Raw genomic sequence first — 9553 nt, 5'->3', positions numbered from 1 at the left:
AAAAAAAAAAAAACCAAAAAACAAAAAAAAAAACACTTATGAGTGAATATATATGATATTTGTCTTTCTAGGTCTGGGTTACCTCACTCAATATGATGTTTTCTAGATCCATGCATTTGCCTGCAAATTTCAAGATGTCATATTTTTTCTGCTGTGTAGTACTCCACTGTGTAAATGTACCACACACACACACACACACACACACACACACAAACAAACGATTCCAAATTTCTTCATATATTCTTCACATATTCACAAATTTCTTCCTCAGGACTACGAATTCATGACCAAAATTCCCTGACACCCTGAAAACATAAGTTTGCAGTTACTTTGCATCCTCAACGACAGGGTATTGTTTCAGTCATCTATCATAAAAATTTAAATTTAAATGTGTAATGTCGTCATTACACATATAGCTGTAGACCAAGAAATACTATTAAGAGCAAAACAAGAACTTTCATGGTTTTTATTGTAGTTACTAATTTCTGTGTCCTTTATTCTATAAATAAGGAATTACACTGACTAAATTTCATATATTAAAACAACCTTTAATTGCTGGAATAAATTCTGCTTATTCATGGTACACAACTTTTATAAACTGATGAATCTTTTATTGTATTTGTGGGGGGGGTCTATTTTCCTAGGCTATTGTAGTTTTCTTTTCTTTTAGTATCTTTGTTTATTTTGTTCAGATTACTATACTAATCTCCAGAAATGTTCCTTTTATATATATTTTAGAAAGTTGAATTAATTATTTCAGTACCTTTTCCATTGAATTCAATCTGATGTATATCTCATTGTCCTAAGTCACCATTTGCTCCAGAGACAAGACAGAACCTGCTATTTCTTGTTCACATCTCTAGCAGAACAGTGGATCTCATTATACTTTTGGATGATTATTCAGGGTTAAATAGGCAGGTGTGTTTTTGAGGAACAATGACCTTTATCATTTAAATTCTTGAACTTATTTAATAACCATAATCCTTGTGTGCCTCTTTGTAAAGTCCACTTTATCTGTTTCTGGGGAGACCAAAGCCTTCAAACTTTACTTTCTACTAACCCAGGACTTTGTCAATGAACAGGCTGATCTCAGTATTATAAATTCAGAACCTTGGTAAGAGTGTTTTTTTTTTTTTTTTTTTTTTTTTTTTTTTTAGAAGAGACTTTGTCTTGGTTCTTTTCGGTTTAGCCTCCTTTGGACTTGGTCTGTTCAATAACCATTCAGGGGCATGTACAGCTTCACTATCCTCCCATGTGTTTGTCTTTTCCTTTGATAAGATTGTTGAATGGTGATACCTCAGGTACTTTCCTTTGTTAAAATATCCTTGGTCAATGGGTGTTCCTGAGATATAGGATTTTCAAAGGAATGCACTTTCCAAATAATTATTTAATTTCATGTGTTTGTTGCACTCAAACCACATCCTGAATTTACATTTGCTCTTTCATTTGACCAAAATGTAAAGAGCTTAAAGTTTTAACCCTATGCATCACAGAGATATTTAAAAAATTGAATTCACATTCAGCTTCTACACTGCTTAGTGCCCAGTAGCAGAAGCTACAACCCAGGTTTCTGACCCATGGTAAATCTCACAGGTATTGAATGGGTTTCACAGCTCAGAATGGCAGGAGATATGAACTCGGGAAAATAAGCCTACATAATCCTTCAGGAAATCCCACAGGCATAGCAAATCCCAGTTCAAACACTTCAGCCAAAGACAGGAGACCTGAGTTGACTCAAGCCAATACCTGATGTTCAGAAAAGGACTAGAGATAGACCCTTTGCCCCTAACAATCAATTTCATGGGGGAAAATACTATCTCACCCATACTATGACTAAGTTTTATTCTTAATATTGTAAATACTTCCATTGAAAGGAGAATTGAACTTAAAAACTCAATAAACTAACTTGAGACATATAATTTTCACAGTACAAACAAACAACAGAACCCCCACATCTGGGAAAAAAAAGACAAATTGTCCTCTCCAAAATTCAATAATTTTATATGATGGCTCCCACTGAAGAACACTTGGAAAAACTTTCAGACAAAGAATTTAAAAGAATATTAGTAACTATGTTCAAACAATTCATTAATGAACCCCTAGAAAACAAAAACAAAGAGCTGAAACAAATAAGGAGGTCAACTCAGGATTGGAAAATACAGTTTAATAAAAAGATACATTTGCCGAAGAAAACCTAAACTGAAATGAGGATAGAAGTAAGGAACTCAATAACTAGAATAAAAATCTTTTCAGAAAGCTCCACCAATAGAATGAACCATGGGCAAACAGCAGGGCTGGATAATGAGGAAGAGGAAATGGATCTTTCAGTAAAGGTAAATGATTTTTTTTAAAAAAAAAAAAGAAGAGTAGAATGGGAGAGTCCTGAACATCATAAAAAAGATCAAATCTTCTAATCATGGGCCTAAGTGAAGGAGAAGAATACCATACCAAAGACATAAAAAATATTCTCAGTAAAATCATAGAAAAAAAGTCTAAATCTAGAGCAAGAGATACAAGAGGCTTACAAAACACCACATAGACAGAATGAGAAAAGTAAACATCATACCATATTACACTTTAAAAAACTAAAACACAAACAAAAGCAGGATATTTAAAGTTGTAAGAGAGAAGGGTAATAAGACTAAAACAATAATGAAAAATCACGTAAGTAAAGTTCAAGGCTAGGTGGATTCACTGCACATTAGTACCAATATTTCAAAGGTGAACAAATATCAATATTACCAAAATTATTCTATAGAAAAGGAAGGAAGGCTTCCAAACGGTTATGAGTCAAAAATACCTGGATATTTAAAAAAGGTAAAAACAGTGCAAATAGAAAATTATATCTGAACTTCCTTATGAACATAATTGCAAAGATTCTCAATAAAATTTGAGCAAACAAAATTCAACAACACATTTAAAGGATCATTCAAAATCAAAAGCAAAAAACTAAGAAACTTAAGACCTTGTGATCACATGTGCATAATGAGTAACAGAGACTAGGTGCCTTAATGAAATCACTAGAAATATAATAGGCCAGGAGATTCAGGCTTTTTACAACAGTAAAAAGTAAAGACAATAGTAAAAAGATTTGAAATATTTGAGGAAATTATTGGAACTGATGCACAGGGAAAGAAGTCACATGGACAGGATTCAGCATTGCTAGTAGCTGTCAGAGATGACTTACCCAGGGTTATAGCTTTCTATCTTGTAATCTACTCTGACAAAGCATCAAGTTCTAAAGGCCCAAAGGGATCCAGAGAAGGTAGAGGAAAGCAAACTGTTGTAACTTATGGATTGCATTTTGTATTTGATAGGGAGATGGTAAAGACATGAACTTCTAGCAACAAAACAATCCCACATGATTGGATTCAGTTAGTTTCATCAGACCTGGATGATGGGCCTCAATAAATGTTTAGAATTTATTTCAGAAAAGAAGCAAAAATTTTGGAACAACAGGGAAAAGCAAAAGGCCTTGAAACTTCCCAAGATCAAACTCTTAGTGAAGGCACTTATGCTGACCCAGAGGTTTGAACACTTTACAATCTTGTCCCTATGCCACAAAGCTTGGGACAGGATTCAATAACTAGGAAAATGAATTGAATCATATATCAGGATTAAACAGGGACGGAGAGAACCCATTAGTGACATTTTACAAAGATTAACTAAGGCTGTACAAGTAGGAGTAACAGACTCAAGTGCTAGATGAGTACTTATTGTATATCTGGCTTTTGAAAATGCCAATTTAGGATGCAAACAGATACTTGGGCCTTTAAATGTTAGATCAGCACCTACGGATGAATGGATCCTTCATACAATGAACATTGAGACATTTGCATATAACTGAATCTTGAGTAGAAGCAATTTCCAAAGGAATGAGGAGATATCAAAATGCCAAATGTTTTAATTGTGGTAGAATAGGACATATAAGAAGGGATTGTAGACAAGGAATTCCTAGGAATAATATCTCCTCTGGGAATGGCAAAAAATATGAGGACTCAGCCTTGAGGTATATGTAGGAGGTGTGGCAAAGGTCAACATTGAACCAATAAATGTAAATCAACAAAAGACAGACAAGGCAACCTGATACTATCGGGAAACTCCTTGAGGGGGCTCTCAAGGGCTCCAGGCCAAAAGGGACCCAGTCATTCCCAGTCACTGTGGAGGACATGTCTCACCAGGAAAATTTAAAAAATCCAGAGCCTTCTGTAAAAGACCATAACTGTTCTAGATGATGACATAGACATGGAGGATAAGTAAAAAATTTCAATAGGAAATGTATGTTCTGGCACACTTCTATAAATCATCAAAGACCAAAGCTAAGAGTGAGTGTAAATAGCATTGTAATTGTTGGTTTAATAGACACAGGTGTGGATGTGAGTATCATTACTCCAGAATCTTGGCATCCAAATTGGCTTCTTTAAGAGGCAGATGTTCAATTTCTAGGAATTGGAACCATATCTCAAGTTAAACAAAGCACAAGATGGGTTGACTGCTTTGGGCCAAAAGGTGAAAGAGGGAATATTTCAGTAAATTTATGGGGTTGTGACCTGATGCAGCAATGGAATACCCAGTTTATCATTCCTGCAGTCCCAGGAACTCACAATTCTGGGAAGAATATTATAAGGTGCTATGCCCAAAGGTCACCAGCCATTCAGGCTATACAATAACATAAAACAACTATCAAACCTTTAGAGGTGCCAAGAGCCCTACCTTCAAAATGGTTAACTGGAAAACCAATATGTGTTAAGCAGTGGCCTCTAGCTGAAGATAAGTTGCAGGCTTTAGAACAGCTGGTACAAGCACAACTAGATACTCACCATATTGAAGAATCATCCAGCCCTTGGAATTCTCCTGTATTTGTTGTAAAACAGAAATCTGATAAATGGAGAATGGTGACAGTTTGATAAGGTAGTTGAACCTATGGGGCCTCTACAATCTGGTATCCCTCTGCCTTCTCTATTACCAAAAGGATGGCCTCTTAGAGTTATTGATTTAAAAGACTGTTTCTTCACTATACCTTTATGAGAAAAGGACAGAGAAAAATTTGCCTCACAGTACCTACCTATAATAATTCTCAACCTACTATGAGATACCAGTGGACTGTCCTTTCAGGTGTGCTATTAAGTCATGAATGTGAGCTTTCTCTGTTTTCTTTATGTGGGCACTTAGGGCTATGAACTTTCCTCTTAGCACTGCTTTCATGGTGTCCCATAGGTTTGGATGTTGTACCTTCATTTTCATTGGATTCAAGGAAGTCTTTAATTTCTTTCTTTATTTCTTCCTTGACCCAGGATTGGTTCAGTAGTTCACTGTTCTATTTCCATGAGTCTGTAGGCTTTCTAAGAGTAGTATTGTTGTTAAATTCTAACTTTAATCCATGGTGTTCTGATAAAAGACAGGGTGTTGCTCCAATTTTTTGTATCTGTTGAGGTTTGCTTTGTTACTGAGTATGTCATCAATTTTAGAGAAGGTTTCATGAGGTGCTGAGAAGAAGATATATTCTTTTGTGTTTGGGTGGAATGGTCTATATAGGTCTGTTAAGTCAATTTGATTCATGACATCTATTGTAGTAAGAGCTGCGGGCCTCTTCCCACAGCCCAGCTCCTGGCCGCCTGGCTAGCTTATGCCCTGAAATAACAACACACAAACGGTATTCATTTAAACACTGCCTGGCCCATTTCTATTAATGTGTGTAGCACTGAGGTGTGCTTACTGGGAAGATATCTAGCCTACGTCCATCCTGGGTCAGAGCTTCATCACTTCTGCCTCAGAGAGCAGTGGCTATGGCATCTGAGCTCACTTCCTCTTCCTCCCAGCATTCTGTTCTGTTTACTCTACCCACCTAAAGTTTGGCCTATCAAATGGACCAAGGCAGTTTCTTTAATAACTAATGACCTTCCTCCATCAATCTATTAGTTCTCTTATTTTTCCGTTAAGTTTCTGTCTGGTTGACCTGTACACTGGCAAGAGTGGAGTGTTGAAGTCTCCTAGTATTAGTGTGTGGGGTTTGATGTGTGATTTAAGTTTTAGTAATGATTCTTTTACATATATAGGTGCTCTTGTATTAGGGGCATAGATGTCCAGGATTGAGACTGCATCTTGATGAATAGTTCCTATTATGAGAATGAAGTATCCTTCTTCATTTATTCTGACAGATTTTAGTTTGAAATCATTTTTTTAGATATTAGGATAGCTACACCTGATTGTTTCTTGGGTCCTTTTGATTGGAAAACCTTTTCCCAACCCTTTACTCTGAGGTAGTGTCTATCTTTGGTTGAGGTGCATTTCTTGTATACAACAGAAGGCTGGATCCTGTTTTTGTATCCATTCTCTTAGCCTGTGTCTTTTTATAGTTGAATTGAGTCCATTGATATTAAGTGATATTATTGACTAGTAATTCTTAGTTCTGGTTATTTTTTGGTGGTAATGTTTGTGCGTTTCCCTTCTTTGGGTTATGTTGGTGGGGGGTTATCAGATGCCTGTGTTTTTGTGGGTACAATTAGTTTGTTGGGTTGGAGTTTTTACTTCTAGCACTTTCTGTAAGACTGGGTTTGTGGATACGTATTATTAAAATTTTTTTTTCATAAAATATTTTGTTTTCTCCATCGATGGTGAAAGAAAGCTTTGCTGGGTATAGTAGTCTGGGCTTGCATTCATCGTGTTTTAGTGTCTGTAGCACATCTATCCAGGACCTTCTGATTTTCATGGTTTCCATTGAGAAGTCAGGTGTAATTCTGATAGGTTTACCTTTATATGTTACTTAACCTTATTCCTTTGCAGTTCTTAATATTCTTTATTTTGTATGTTTTGTGTTTTGATTATTATATGGTGAGAGGTTTTTTTTATCCAGTCTATTTGGTATTCTATAAGCTTCTTATACCTTCATAGGGATATCCTTTTTTAGATTGGGAAAGTTTTTTTTTCTTTTTTTTTTTTATTTATTAAGGATTTCTGCCTCCTCTCCACCACCACCTCCCATTTCCCTCCCCCTCCCCCGATCAAGTCCCTCTCCCTCATCAGCTTGAAGAGCAATCAGGGTTCCCTGACCTGTGGGAAGTCCAAGGACCGCCCACCTCCATTCAGGTCTAGTAAGGTGAACATCCAAACTGCCTAGGCTCCCCCAAACCCAGTACATGCAGTAGGATCAAAAACCCATTGCCATTGTTCTTGAGTTCTCAGTAGTCCTCATTGTCTGCTATGTTCACCAAGTTTTTATCCCATGCTTTTTTCAGACCCAGGCCAGCTGGTCTTGGTGAATTCCGGATAGAACATTCTCATTGTCTCAGTGTGTGGGTGTACCCCTCGCGGTCCTGAGTTCCTTGCTCGTGCTCCCTCTCCTTCTGCTCCTGATTTGGACCTTGAGATTTCTGTCCGGTGCTCCAATGTGGGTCTCTGTCTCTGTCTCCTTTCATCGCCTGATGAAGGTTAATATTCAGAAGGATGCCTATATGTTTGTCTTTGGATTCACCTTCATATTTAGCTTCTCTAGGATTGCGAATTATAAGCTCAATGTCCTTTATTTATGGCTAGAAATCAAATATTAGTGAGTACATCCCATGTTCCTCTTTTTGGGTCTGGCTTACCTCACTGAGGATAGTGTTTTCTATTTCCATCCATTTGTATGCAAAATTCAAGAAGTCCTTTTTTTACTGCTGAGTAGTACTCTAATATGTATATATTCCATACTTTCTTCATCCATTCTTCCATTGAAGGGCATCTAGGTTGTTTCCAGGTTCTGGCTATTACAAACAATGCTGCTATGAACATAGGAGAGCATATACTTTTGTTGTATGATAAGGCTTCTCTTGGGTATATTCCAGAGAGTGGTATTGCTGGGTCCAGGGGTAGGTTGATCCTGAATTTCCTGAGAAACCGCCACACTGTTTTCCAAAGTGGTTGCACAAGTTTGCATTCCCACCAGCAATGGATGAGTGTACCCCTTTCTCCACAACTCTCCAGCAAAGGCTATCATTGGTGTTTTTTATTTTAGCCATTCTGACAGGTGTAAGATGGTATCTTAAAGTTGTCTTGATTTGCATTTAGATTGGGAAAGTTTTCTTCTGTGATTTTGCTAAATATATTTTATGTGCCTTTGAGCTGGAGTTCTCCTCCTTTTTATACCCCTATTATTCTTAGGTTTGGTCTTTTCATGGTGTCCCCGTTTTCCTGGATGTTTTGTGTTATAAATTTGTTGGATTTAATTTTTTGACCAATGAGTCTATTTCCTTTATAGTATCTTAAGCACCTGAAATTCTTTCTTCTATCTCTTATATTCTGTTGGTTATACCTATGTCTATAGTTCCTGTTCATTTACCCAGATTTTCCATGTCCAGAATTTCCTGGTTTGGGTTTTCTTTATTGCCTCTGTTTTAGTCTTCAAGTTTTGAACTGTTTCCTTCACCTTTTTTGATTTGGTTTTTTCTTGATTTTCTTGGGTTTCTTTGAGGGATTTATTAATTTCTTTAATTTTTTTGTTTGTCTTCTCCATTTTTTAAGGGAGTTTTTAATTTCCTTTTTAAAGGTCTCCCACATTTTCATAAAGTTACATTTAAAGTCATTTTCTTCTACTTCTAATGGGTTAGGATGATCAAGTCTTCCTGGTGTGTGACCACTGGGTTCTTGTGTTACAATGTTGCTTCTTAGGTTGTTGGAGAAATTCTTGCATTGGTACCTACCCATCTCTTCCTTCAAATGAGGCAGTGTCTATGTGTCTTGGTCCAATCCTTGCTGTGGCTGTCTGAGTGGGAGTTTTACTTTGTCTGCTCTGTACTGTCAATGTCTGTCTCAGAAAGCCTCTAAGGTCTCTATATGCCTGCTCTCTTGGTCTTCTCTCTTGGTTTGCTATCTTGGTGCTCTCTCTTAATCCCCTCAGTGTTGTAGCAAGCTCTTGATCTCTTTCAAGTCCCCTCAATATTGGAGCAAGCAGTTTTTCAGAGTTCCACTGAAGTTTCAAGAAGATAAGTGGGTTTGGGGGTGGGGTGTGGCTAGTAGTTTGGATGGTGGTTGGGTGGGTTTGGGGGGGGGTCCTAGCCACAGGAAACTCCCTGCTGGCAAGCTAGAAAAAACAAAGGAGTTGGGGGAGGGACCTGGGGTTTTGTTCCACTGGGGTGGTCCTAGAGAGTGGGGCATCCTGCCATGTGGCTGTTCATTCACCTCTTAACTCCCCTCAATATTGGAGCAAGCTGTGTTTCAGAGCTCCACAGAGGTTGCAGGAGGATAGGCAGGTTTGGGTTTGAGTGTCAAGAGGAAGCTTTCTTTAGTGTGTGGATCCTGGTATGTTACTAATGCTGCAGTAGATAGCCTTGGGCTGACCATGTATACTGTCTGATTGAATACAATGGGTTGTAGAAAAATAGTAAGTAAATAAATAAATAAGACATGAGGAGTATGTGGTGATTGGGAGGAGTTGGTGGGATGGAGTAGAGGTGAACATGATCAAAATATATTGCATACATAAGTGATCTTATCTACAGAATAACATAATTATTAAAACATTAAGTATAAAATTAGCCATATATTAAATATTGAAAAATATATTTAAAGTTCAAAA

This window comes from Microtus ochrogaster, chromosome 7, assembly GCF_000317375.1.
Source record: "Microtus ochrogaster isolate Prairie Vole_2 chromosome 7, MicOch1.0, whole genome shotgun sequence".
NCBI lineage: Eukaryota > Metazoa > Chordata > Mammalia > Rodentia > Cricetidae > Microtus > Microtus ochrogaster.
The sequence above is the reverse complement of the archived record's forward strand: the minus strand, read 5'-3'. Positions refer to the sequence as shown.